General features: G+C 35.7%; 1 protein-coding gene across 8 annotated transcripts in view; it reads right to left on the reverse strand.

The window, feature by feature from the left end:
* Positions 1 to 14,028, reverse strand: part of INVS (inversin) — an 85,062-nt gene that overhangs the window by 56,286 nt on the left and 14,748 nt on the right. For 3 of the 8 annotated variants that reach the window (XM_020584245.2, XM_020584244.2, XM_020584243.2), the window contains exon 2: positions 11,535 to 11,673. The exons of the other annotated variants lie outside the window; for them this stretch is intronic. The gene's annotated coding sequence lies outside the window, so the exon portion shown is untranslated. The remainder of the gene's footprint in view (positions 1 to 11,534; positions 11,674 to 14,028) is intronic. 8 annotated transcript variants of the gene reach the window in all.

Below are 14,028 nucleotides of genomic sequence, written 5' to 3' on the forward strand. Positions count from 1 at the left end.
AAAAAACTTGAACTCCTTAATTGCTAGCTAAGCCTTTAAAAGGCAAATACATCCATGAGGTTTCTCTTTAAAACAAAAATGGCAACTGAATTTAACCTGCTTATCTTTATAGAGTAGAAACCGCTCTTTGATCTACTCGATCTTACGGAAGATAATCTTACATACACGAACATGCTCACTCTCTTTCCAGAGAGGAGGTCCTGAAGAGAGGATGCTTCACCCTACAAATAAACTTTGTACAAAATAAACAAATTTTCAAACCCCAAATATTTTAATGACTTTGGAAAGGAAAGGGGCTGTGCACATGGTTTCTCCAGAGGATGTCTCATCTTTTAGTATCTCTTTGAGAAGAGGCACATTCTAAGAATGTCAGAAACCACTTAGAATGATGTGGACTTCTGTCACCAACACCTACCAGTTTCAGTAGCTTTTCAGGATGCAAACTAAGCACTTAGAAAAACAGAATCTGTTCTATCATACTTTTAATTTGATATCTATAGGAACAGAATACTGGTCTAAAAGCAACTGAAATCCATACATCAAAAGGAGCATTTTGATATGCTTATATTATCAGCTAATTGCCAGAAATCTCACAAGAATTCTTCAGAAGAAAAAGTAAGAGAGGCTAGCAAGTAGATATATTAATTTAATTGCAAATAAGAATTATTTGGATTTATAAATTAGCACTTGTGTTTTGAAATCTTATCTATGCATGAAATACTGAAACTTCTTGATTTCTAATACACTGAATCTGAATTCATATTGCCTGGTTACAACAGCTGTAAGCCCTGTAAAAGCTACCTTTTACTGTATATGACTTCACCATTCTTACACTCCTTGAATATCAGTAAATTCGTTTAAACAGCTCCTGATGAAAACAAATAAAGTCAACATAGCTACTTAGAACTCCAATTTCTAGTCAAAATTAGTAAAGCCACCATCAAAATATCAGGCTGTCTCTCTGGTTATCATTAACTAAGGGTTAACTCCTTGATTAACAATGTAACTGAAAAATAAAAGTAAGAGAAAATCTTTAGGATTATTGTTTTAGACATAACCCTTAGCAGTCATCCATTGGACTACAGCTTTGAAAAAACAAATCTGTAAGCTCTTTATTACTTCTGTGTGGACAAGGATGATGCCATGCCTTCTAACAAACCACTGGTGGATTTAAATACACGACACTCTGCCAACCCTTTCAAGTCAACCATGACAAAAACATCACTGATTTTTGACATTGGGTTTAATCTTGTGAAGTACCTTTTTAGCAACTTCGTTAGCAGCATCCTAGACTCAAAAGTAAAACAGTCAAGTGGAGAAAATCTCCCAGACAGCTGAACAGAAACCTTATTTACCAGTTTCCAAGCTGAACGTGTTCATCTGTCTGGCAAAGCGTCTTAGGCAATACATCAGCGAAGAACATCAGCACAACTTGAGGCCAGTTCTGACTATCAGACATTTTGACTGAAAGCAAGGCAGTGTCTCAACTAAGAGCAATTCTCCCTAAAGCCTCTTGCAAGATTGGCTTTACTCTCTTGGTTTCCATAGGAATAGACAGAGCTATCAACTGGCATGCAGTTAAAGAATACAATAGAGAAGACAACGGACCAGTGCTGTAAAAGCCAAGGTAAAACTGTTTCCCAGTGTAGGCTGAAAGAAAATAGGTGTTTGTGTCTTACAGCCTTTGACGTCATTTATCCATGGCCTGTACATGTTGTTCCTATGTAGTGTTCTCAGCTCTTCAGCAATAAATGTTATGGTCTACCTATAGAAATTAGTGGCTTTCATATAAAAAACACTTCAAGGATGAAAATGCAATTAGCATTTTCATTTCCAGTTGATCTCTTCCACTGTTACTGAACTTGTTTTCCTGTAGTGTTCTTTTGAAGTCACTCAGGCAGAATTACCCACAACACACAATCTCTGGGGATTTACGGCAAAGCCTGAGATACATCATCCATATTTACAGGATCACTGCCCACCTCTGCATAAAGAATCAAAGACTAAGCTTTCAAAAAATATTGTATTTCAAAAAATAGTGATTTGAAAGATTTGTCAGAAAGTACGGACTCCCTCTTCCTCAAAAATACAAGCACCAGAAAATATTTACTACACTCATTTTCTTCATCTTAATGGCTTTGAGTTGAATTGTCTTGAACTAAGAGCAGTGTTACAAAACTTAGAAAATATATCCTTGAAATAGATGTATGCCTTTTTAAAATCTAATAAAAATGTTATAAATCACAGTATTACCCACAACAGAATTCTACCTGAAGTCTAAATAACAGCTATCAATCCAGTCCAAGTCTTTTAATCCTACGTTTGTGCAGTACTATTTCATTCTGGAAGCAAACTAAAAGTAATTGCCATTACTACTAAGCATCACTCTGACCAGTGCTGTGTCACTACTGTCTTGTACTTCTTAATTGCACCCCTCTAAGTGCATGTCATGTCCTTCCAGACTGCTGGAAGCAACAATGCTTGCAAAGTGAAAATGTGGCATATATGCTCATTTTTGAGCACAGCTTCACGGAATTTTTTGTTATCATTTTAGCTGTTGTTTTATCCGAAAATAAATGCATGCTTTTTATGTGATTTAAATATATTTCAAACATATTAAGTCGTATAACAAACCACTATGTGAAATAACTGCAAATCTACCTATTAAATTCTATTTGACGAGAAAAGGTCTCCAGCCACAGTGAAGTCTCCAGAACTATTACAGAAAAAGACAGACAATCTATATTGAAAACAACCAGCAATAAAGGTATGTTTACTCTTAATTTAAATAATTATTCAGACACTTCAGGCTACTTTTACATATGGCATAATTTAATAGTTTCTGTAGACATTACAGTGATGTTTGATATTTAAAATGAAGCCATAATCTACTTATAGTACTGGTAAATAAATCAAAGCCTTCATAATCTACTCAAACTGCATCCTAGCAGTAATAAAAGTACTAGATTTATTTCTCTTTGTTCAGACTAGAGGCAGATAAAATAACAACTCAAGGCTGGTGTTGCAAAGCCTTCCCAAATCCACACCATATTAACAATGTTGAAAAAACCCATCCTTCGTGTTTATCTCTCTCTATGTTTAAATGTTCCCATCATAAGGCTGAACATATACAGATGATATTCATAACATGAATCAGTTTATATTTCAGCAAAAATTATTCCTCATTAGTAAAACCTGGTAGCATTCTTCCTTAATCCTTTGTTAATAAATAAAGTGTGACAAAAGAGGTTTCCAAACTGCTCTACAAAGAGACAAGAAAATTTATAATCTTAATAGGCAGGTTAAATTAATTTTGTATTTCATAAAATGCTGACATTAGCTGTTGCTTTTCGGGCACCAACAGAATTTGCTTATGTAGTTCATACATACCCATTTTGACTTAAGTGTGATTCACTTAATTCTCTTTAATCAACAATTTAACCAACTGTCTACAGACAAAGAGAGAGACAAATGAAAGATTAGTGCTCCTGGAGTTTGTGGCTGGCCATAGGATCTGAATTTATTTTTCTAATACCTCCTATAGCAGTTGCCTTGCTGAAGTAGCACGCTGAAGACATCCTATCTAGTATCCTATTGATTCAAATGACAAGCCTGAGCATCAGATTAAGGATGTGTCAGACACCTGATAGAAGATTCCTGGAGATTTCAGCAGAAAGGTGTCCTGTTTCAAAATGATCTATTGCTGGTACTACGTGTATTGAAGCGTATGTGAATACATTTAACACAAAACTAATTCACCTAAAATTAGAATAACATTTATAATCAGCAAAAACAAATACCTTCACTTTTTACTGCGGAACAGCTGGAAAAAGACACCTTATCCAAACAGAAATCACCCTAAGTTCAAAAAATGGGACTAAACCAAACTGATGAGCTAATACTAGGGATAGTCCTGTTTTAATTTGTCAGTGCCAAATCTGGACACAAACAAGTAAGTTGTTTCTCAGTCCCAACAACGTTTCTTCTCGTAACCATTAAAGATCAGTCGTGGGGTCAGCTGCAGAGGGGCAATTAATGCAAGAATGATGTTTTAGAAAGGACACTCAAACAGGGAGATGTCTTTGTCTGCAAAGGTACTTTTTAAGGTACAGACTTGGCAGCAGACATCAGCGTCCTGGGAGAAGAGATGGACAAGTCTCTTGTGCACCGAGGGATGCCACAATGCTAAACACTCAAGGAACAACAGTAAGTGAAACAAAATGACTTCTATTCAGATCTGAAGTGTAACACTCCAAGTACTGTAAGCACCGTGTTTAAAAAGAATACCATTTTTAAGATGCAACCATTATCTTCAAGATAAAATGATGGAAAAATTTTCACCTATCCTTTGAACAAAGCAAAAGGAGAGAGAGGGGGCAGCTGTTTGATAACAGTATGTAGGAGACAACCAGCAGCTGAAAACTAGGATGATTAAGTCAGCTTAAAACAGCCAAACATCAAGCAATATGGAATAACGTTCTTAGAGAAAAAGCACTGCTCATGCCTGCAATTATTTGTCTTTGCTGGGCATATTTACATCCTGTTCAGTTTTAGTTAGTCTTCGCAACAAAATCACTGAGTTGAAGTTATGCACCAATATTTTTTGACTTAAGTACTCATTTAAGATGTTAAGACAGTATCACTTTACCTACTCACTCTTGGTAATGAGATTCTTCAAAAATTAATACAAATTATTTTATTTGTAGATAGCTTGAAAAATTATTGTTATGGAAGAGGACTTAGCAAAGATCAGAAAAAGTAGCAATGGGTAAGTTATCAGTCCAGAAGCTCTTCCAAATTTTACTCACAAAAGTATGCACTGAACTCAATAGATGAAAATAAAGTAACTCTACCAGCTGGCTGTACAGATATTTAAGATATCATTCCATATGCTATGCAGAATTAGTTCCTTTTCACTGAGAAACACAACACAAGCAGAGCTTCTCAATGTTCTGCCACCATGGTTTGCACTTGATCCATATTTGCAAAATCTTTTAGAAAATCACTGCAGTTAGAGACATTTCTTTTCTTATTATTTTAATGAAATTTCATATTCAAACTTCAAGTGCTTGAGAGAAAGACTGCTCAACAGAGGCACGAGGATGACAACACAATATATATTCTGGGTATGACAATATACTCCTTGGATTATTTCAAGCACAGAAAGCATGGCAGCAAAAGCTACAAAGCCAAGAGGAGGAGGAGAGAATAGTTACCAGTGCAAGAAATGGAACAGCGATGCAAAGAAGTAAAATTACATCAAGATTGAAAATGGGAGAGAGTGGTTTGTACAATGAAAATAAATCAATTAGGTTAATGAAAATAGCTGTGACATTGCTGGAGCAAAAGAGAAAGAAAACATCACCAATAGTGATGTTTGAGTTGGAGAAAAAACAGGAAAAACTGGGGAAACCACAGATCACTGCCATGGCAAGGAAGTTGTCTGGGAAAAAATACCAGGTAAAGATTTTGGTACCAAGCGTTAGGTAAAATTCTAGAAATTAGGATACTGAATTATGACACTCTTTTTATCACAATGAATAAAACAAAAGATGGAACTTTGCAAAAAAAATTGTTTTCAGGAGAATGGGTAAACTTTCAATAAGCTAAAAATATAATTTTAAAAAATTTAATAATAAATAGGCCTGGGCTTATTTTATTAACCAGAAAAAAGCCAATTTTATCATAGTGTGTCTATAGTGCAGACTAGGACACAGTGTAGAAATGCTGGGTCAACTTCATGGTATTATGGATACTGAAGTCAACCAGGCCACAGCAGCACAATACTTCTCCTGTAGCTCAGCAATCTTCAGCACACTTTAAGCTGAGAGAGCAGACTATGATGTCACTACTTCATCTGTCCTTCCTGTAGCTCACACCAGAAGGTTAAATGTGCTTCAATCAGATTACACAGACTCAAAAATAAATATCAAGATAATAAAGTCAGGGTTGGGGAAGCAATGAAACAAAGCAGAGAAAGATGAGTCAGGAGAACTGGATTATCAGAAAATAAATGACACAGGTACTGTACCTGTCAGATAACTAATTGCAAATCCAAAAATTATTCAACAAACACGAATCCAGATTCTCACACAAAGATGGGTCTTTGAGAGCATGGCAGTTAATCTCAAAGGGATAAAACCCGATGATTTCTGACACATAATGCCACTGAATCATGATAACAGACAATCCATTCAAGATTTCTGCTTCTGGAATACTTACACTATTGTACTAATCTACAAAGATAAACCTGAGATTAAGGATGGGTTTGCCAGTATTCACAGCAGACCCCCAGTCAAAATGATGTTGCAAGTCCAGATGACCATCAATAAGTGCTACAGGAGAGAGGGGAGCAGCAGGGGAATCAATCCAAACTGAAACACTGATAGTAAAACCACTACTTCAGAATACATGACCAAACACAGAAAAAATAAAATCTGAGTTTTGAAATACCTACAAGTCCATTAAAAAAAAAAAAAAAAAAGAAAAGAAAAATATGAAATTGTCTTTTGATAAATTAGCTGATGCAAAATAAAGAGCTTTTTGCTTTTTTCCACTGTCTAAAAACCTTGCTATTTCAAGATCCATTATACTGATAACTATGGCCAAGTACTCTGGATCTCAAGGCAAATGTGCTACTTAGAGAAGGGGAATACTGGCATGGTTACAGTTAAGACTTGCTTTGAAGAGAGTGGCAAATAAGACAACAAATAAAGAAACCACTATTTTAGTAATTTTATAAGCAAATCCTTCATTAAAATGTAGTCCTATTATTTATTCTTATAAGGTAAATATTAGCACATCTGAGGCATTAAATTACTTGTTCTACTAGCATAATGGATTTTTCATTGAATTTATCTTATTTGGAACAACACAAATCTTCCTCCAAGGAGCAGGCAGAAAACAAAGGATCAAAAGCAACGGTAAGAAAATGCAGACAAATTTCAACTGATGATTTTAAAGTCCAGTGTAGGACTGGATAATAATACTTACTCTACCTACAGCAACTTTGAAACAACTGCTTATATCTCAAACAATATACTGGTATTATCAGACTGACACATCTTTACAACAAAATATTAAAATTAAATATTTGATTTCTTTACAGCTTCTATTAAGTGATTCCTTCCGTTGGTGGATATTTTCTTCCCTCATGTCATAATCTTTTGCATTTATATTCCCTGAGTAGTTAACTGGCTTTTTCTCAAGACATAAAACCAGCCTGATCTGGTATAACACTGCCAAATCTGTTTCACACAAATTCTGCCTGTCTCACAGAGAGAGCGAGAGAGTGCACACCACGCATCCTCATTAACTAGGAAGACATGTAATTAAACAAGAAAGGGTTAAAGCATATGTTAGCCTGTTCTACTCTTCTATCTATTACTTTTTAAAAAGCTTTCATATGTCTTCTTCCTTGTTTCTGAAAGCTAACCATTCCTTCTTCCTTTCAGGAAGGCTGACATTTGACAGCTTAACATAGCTGACAGGGTTACCCAACAGCTCACCCTCCCTATTCTCAATCCAATTAGACCTCTAATCCTCCAGATGAAAGGCCCAACTACTCACGTTCCTCATGACAACGACAGCTATTGATTATTTGTCACTACAGCTAACACCTTCTCTGTCGAGGCCACTCTGACAGAAGCAAACCTACCAAATTAGACAGCACTTTATCTGCCCTGGAGGCCAAATGGCACAACAAGTAAAGGCTAATAAATGGTATAAAAATGAACAAATCATAACATTATGACAGGTTGATCGTTGCCAGCAGCTTCACAGCTCAAGCTTGATGCTCTGTTAGACCTGTTCCTTCTCTTTTCTCTTCCACTCCTGCAGCAACTTTGACTGAATTAAAGGCCAGAACAATTAAGGCATTTGACCAGCAAAGATAAGCTAGGATAGAAGTATCATCAAGGGACACGAATGTCAATAGCAGACTACCGTTTGTCAATAAAAACATTCCTGAGATGCAAATGCTCATGACTCTGCTCTCCACTAGGCTGTACTGACTCCCTTTGTACAGGGCTCTTCAAAAGCCCAGGCAGAAACTCCGGGAAAATTAACCCCAGAAAACCAAGCCTGCGCTGGGAAACATTGAGGCAAGGATCTGCATCACTGAAAAAGGAATCCCAGCACTGTGCTAGATGATAGAGACATGTTACAGTCGTTATTCTACTTAATATCTACATTCTTTTTTTCTTTGTAGCAGAGTGATAGAAACTGGGAGGACATCATTTGAATTTATCACTATAAATTTGCTTCGATTGTTTTTCAAGGAAAAAGAATCTGTTTCTAGGACAATATGCAGTATCTAGTGACACAGGACCTCACAGGTCACATCACTCTGAGGCAAACTGAAAACATTTATTATTCTCAGGGCAGTGCTATCCCAATCCAGTGAGATCAGAGGCACAGGCCCTAAACTGAGGCTGTTTATTACAACAAACAACAGAAGAGAACACAAAAACCCCCCCCCCAAAAAACCCCAAAAAAAAACCCCAACCCACCACAACCACAGGAATATTGTTAAGATCAGGCAACCAAAAGAATAATGCAAGTAAAAATACACAAGTTATTTAAACAGTTAAAAAGCAATTAATACTGCCCTGCCAAAATTAATTAACTGATTACTGAACTATGCTAAAAGGAGTATATTTTCCAGCAAGGAATTCCTATGCTTCTCAAAGTACTTAATAAAAAAAAATTATTAAATCAAATTATATGAAAACTTAATTTAAACTTAAATTAAGCTGTTCTAGTTAAAGACATAAAACATGAATACCTGCAATTCTACTTCAGAAAAATCTATACTCTAACCAAAGAAAATCTTCTTGTGCAAAATACAGGTCACACAGATACAGGAAACAACATACAAGTGCAACATAATATTAATTTAAGAAATCTAAACACTGTGAAAAGATCTATTTAGTAAAAAAAAATCAAATTATGTAGTATTTTATTGTTTTAACTTCTTAGGCTTACAAAATATTCCTGGGGATGAATACATATTTATTAATTGTTTCAACTAGACACAGATGATTAAACACTTTAAAGACAGGCAGTACAGTATTATCACAAAATACAGCTATTTATATGAGCAGTTTGGCAAATGGATCCTTTGTGACTACTGGTGCCTGAAGAAAAATTGAACCTACAGGACATTTAGGTACGTTGGCTCTCACAAAATTCAAGCAAACCTATAAATAAAACTTGAAACAGTATATAACATTACTATGAATAAATTTTAATTACTATTATTCTACTCTAAAATGTACTCCAAATATAATAAATCACTGCAAAGAGGAGACAAATATTGTCATTTTCAAATACCATAGAGTAATATTTAGTGGATACATTTTTATTTACATTTTACACATTTTTAATAGCCTCCTGTCCTTTCCAAAAGGAGACCAGTTCAGAATTCCTAATGCTGAGCCCCATGGAAGCACCGAAGGGAAGGAGACCTTCAGAGGTGCAACTGGCCTGGCCTGACCCTCCACACCAGGGAAGACTGAGCAAACTCTTTCCAAATTCTCACTCATGTAAAGGCATTTATGCATACACTGGTGACAGTGAGTCCACTGTGTTCCCGGACGCTCTTCAGGTTTTCCAGGATCAAAAACTCCTTTATTGTTTATGTTACAAACCTCCTACTTATCCTAGGTTATTGTTACTTTCATGGTCTGTTCTTATTTAGCAGATTCTCATTATTTTTAATACATGCCTCGGTTAAAGAAAATGGAATACATATCATTCTCCCAGTTTGGTTTTACCGAGTTCATTAAAAATATTTTCATTTGGAATTTTCCTCCCTTTTTTATTTTAAGGCCTTTTATTTAAAAAAGGCCCCACAACAGTATTATGTGAGAGGACTAGATGGTCCCAAATAGGGAAGAAAAATTACTGTTCTTAACACCTAATCTTAACAGCAAAACCTGTAAATTAATGCCTTTAAGATTTAGACTTACTAGCCCAATGAGTTGTCCACTTGTTATTATTCGTGACTTTTCTGCTGCAAGCCTTATTTATAATATTTGGTTCATGATCACTATTCTTAATAAGTGAGAATCTTTTCCACTATTACAAGTCAGAATCAGAAATGATACACCACTGTATTTTTCAAGTTGTGTTCCAGATGTGCCTCCTTGAGAATCATACTGAACATCCCTTACACAGAGCAAGAATTAATCAACACATCTTCCCAAAAACCTTGGATGTGTTTATTCTTTCTGCTACGTTTCGATTACATTTGCAACCTCACAAGTAAAACAAAATCCTTCAAAATGTGGATGCTACAACAATGACTGTCAGTCATTAATTGCCCCAGGGAGCTGGAGACCAACACTTCATCTGCAGGTCAGAGGGAAGGCACTACACTCAGTCCATCCCTTTCCATGCAAATATACTCTACTATGTGCTATTTGTGTAAATACTCCACAAGTGCTCGCAAGCCCTCTCTCTAAACATCCTCCACCCTCCCTCAGCTTTTACTTCTACTATTCTAAATGCTGAAAAATACTATTTTGCTCTTCCAAGTGGAAGTAGATAGAAGCATTCTGCCTACAGCAGGACACAGAGCAAATCTGTCAGATATTTATAGAATAATTCATTTTAGCATCTCAGCCAGTTTTATTTGTTTTCTTTCACCATCCAGTCCTAAACACAGACAGTAACAGATGCTATGTTTTTTGGTTAGCCATGCTATAACTCCTTCGGTGTGTAAAATGTCTGCTGGAAAGTAGCTATACCAAGGAGGTAGCCACAAATTGCAAGCAATACTTTCAAATATGTTTTGCCAGAGTAAGTTAGTTTAGTAACCAACTGTTACTAAAATAATTTAAAAATCAATTCTACAAGTGCCGTTGACTATAGACATTCATACCATATTTATCAGTGAAGTCTGTATAGAGACCAAGTTTGATCTTACAGCTAGTCTGAAATTCTGATATTGAACTTCAAGTCAAAAGAATACTTTGGCATGTAAATTTTTGCATAACCTTGTCTTAAAATATGGTTTCATGCTAACAAAACCAGTGAGAAATCAGATTCAGATGTCTTAGTATCTGCTGTGCAACTGAAACCTAACATGTAGAACAGTATTTCCACAGTTTTATCTTCTCCAGAGAAAAGAACTGCCTGTATTTTAACCCACATTTTGACAGCAGAGATAGAAAATTGCTGGATACCATATGACTGTAGTGGCTTAACACTTAATGGGGAAACAATAATGTGCATGGTCTTGCCTTGTTACAAGACATGACAAAGTGTCCAAGCTGAAAATGCACTGCCTGAATATATGAGAATCAAGTATCAGTCTTGCAAAGTAGTACCCAAATTTCACTCTGAATCAAGACCAGCAGAGGCAAATGGAAGTATTAATGAAATCTAAAGAACAGTCAAAAGCAGAATCAGGAGAGACATACAAGATCCTGAAAGAGAGTCGCAGCTGTTATTTATCACAGACAGAAAAACACCAGTTTCAAAAGGGTTCCCATCCTTCCTGAACTCAAATAGGACGCTAAAATTCTTACCTATGGTTTTGAGAATATTTTTCATTATGTCAGTGTTCATTTAGGAAATTCCAGCCTTGCAAAGTCTCTGTCGGTTTTATTGTTCATTCTCAGCAGTAACAGCACAATTTTCTTGGGGAATGTACTGGGAATCAGATCTCTGCAACAATATGAATTTTTTCTTCTTAAATTTTTCCTGTAGTTATTTTTAACCATTTCAATAGGGCTTGCAGCACAGATCAATGGTATTATCAAAACAACCAATAGTAAAAAGCATTTGGGAACATGGGGACTTGTGTTAAGTAGACAGAAAATTAATTGTTCTTTTGTAGAGTTCATTCTCTGTCAACTCACTAACCAGTAAGCAGTTCCACAGCTGTGAAAAGGGGTCAGGGGCAGGCCATGGATGGGACCAACCCCTTGGTAGCTAGGACAGCTTATCTGTAATATAACACATACACATCACACACAAGGAACTCTGCCTTCCACCCTTGAGCAACTTCAGGCTGCATTCACTAGAGAGAACTCCTTGTTCAGTAAAGTGAAGAAAACATTTGTATCATTGTTATTGTCTGTGGCTTAATTAATCACAGAGGAAACGACAGTCCAACACATAAAAAAAAATCACCTCTTCTGGCAGATCAGCAAACATTCCCCTTTCACATCCTGTGTGTTCAGATTTCTCACATTTAATCAAGTTGCATGTTCATGTGAGAATATCACAGAATGAATGTAAAGCTCATTCACATTTCATCAACCTACATGCATACAATTAATATTACTCATTATGAGCTCTCACTTAAGGGGGAACATCATAAAAAGTTATTGGTCTAAGGAAAAAAGGAACATGAACTGGCCATTGTCTCTGACATGATCATTTATTTTCATTATATAGATTGGGAAAGAAAGTTAGAAGCACGTGTGCTCTTTTATGTAGATCAAATAAAACCTTACAAAAGATCTGAGAGACTACAGCTCCAGGAAATACATATTGGAAAAGGTAACGAAGGAAAAATGTATAAACTTGCCCCCAGGCAAGTTAATTCAAGAGTTTTTAATACAAACACCTTTTACTTGCTCAAGAAAGGGGAAAAAACCATTCTGTTTTTGCAACTCTTGGACTAACTTGACTGTACTCATTAGATAAGACTTGGGAATAAGCTTTCATAAAATAAGTGACCTAAAGACTACCTTCTGTTTCTAATTTTCTACCATGTCTAATGCTTGCTACAGGCTGTCTTTTCTTACTTCCTTTTCTTTACCTTTGTTGTTACTGCTGAGTATACAGGAACAATCATTTTTTCTACTTTAAGAAAACCAATGACCATTAAATTATATTCTCCTACTTTACACAGAATTCCTAACTGCATCCTGGATGTACTATTATTTACCAACAACCATGGCAGCAAATAAATAATATAAGCTACACAATATTTAATGCTTCTAAAGTCACATTTTCCCACTGGGGTTTTATTAATCTTCCTGAAGCCAAAATTAACATCCTCCTGACAGTTAAGCATCCTGATAGATTATTTTAAGTGCATATTATTAGAAACCAGCAAAAAAATATTGATTTTTTTCTTCTATCCCTATGAACACAAAAGGCTGTGCTTAAAGTATTCAGAAAGATTCAGGTGGATTACTCCCCAAAGTAAACAGATTGCTTATAAGTGAGCATTCTCTGTGAGAAATTTTGAAAGAAACAGGCCTGCTTTTTGTTCCCCTTAAACTGGAATTCCTTAATGAAAGATAAATGACAAAACATATACAGGTAATTTGGGTATGTAGAAACATTTCCGTTCACAAGTATCACATGTCAGTGTTTAAAAAAGTTGCAATTTAACACTAGAAGCAAATTGCTACCAGAATGCCTACAACTGAAAATGAATGTCTGTTGTTAAACTGTAGTCCCAGTACTCAAATCTCCACAGCATGTTTATTTCACAATAATCTAAGTTCTAGAAGCTTAAACAATCTGTACCCATATAGTACTACAATTCCTCAGTGTGAAATCACTGGCAAATTATGCTAATGATTCTACTTCTGTTGCAATCAGTCACAGTTTCAGTTCCCAGTAAATTACATCCGTGTTCAGGAAGTCACAACCACCCTCTGAAGCTCCCATGGCAATCTTCACAGGTGCACTCCAGCAATAACTTGTATCGTTTTCTGGTGGGTTTAGATTTTTGAGGTTTTTTTGTTTGATTGATTTTTAATTTAAATTTTATGAAGTTAATTACTTGACCTCTCCTTTCTTATTTTTTTAAGGGGTGCACACCCTTTCAAAATTGCTTGTGAGACCTGTCCATTTGTGAATAGAGAGGAAGAAGTGGAACAGAAGAAAATCCAAAAGGAAAAACACCAAGTAACTTCATTCACATAGCCTTCGGCCTACAAAGGCTGAATCATCTCCATCATAAAGCTAATGAAAAAAAGACAGATACTATGAAAGCTCATGTCAAGAACAATCGGAAAACAAGTTGCTAAAAAATGTATGTCTTGGGTGAGATTAATT

This window comes from Corvus cornix, chromosome 2 (genome assembly GCF_000738735.6).
Source record: "Corvus cornix cornix isolate S_Up_H32 chromosome 2, ASM73873v5, whole genome shotgun sequence".
In the NCBI taxonomy this organism is placed as follows: domain Eukaryota; kingdom Metazoa; phylum Chordata; class Aves; order Passeriformes; family Corvidae; genus Corvus; species Corvus cornix.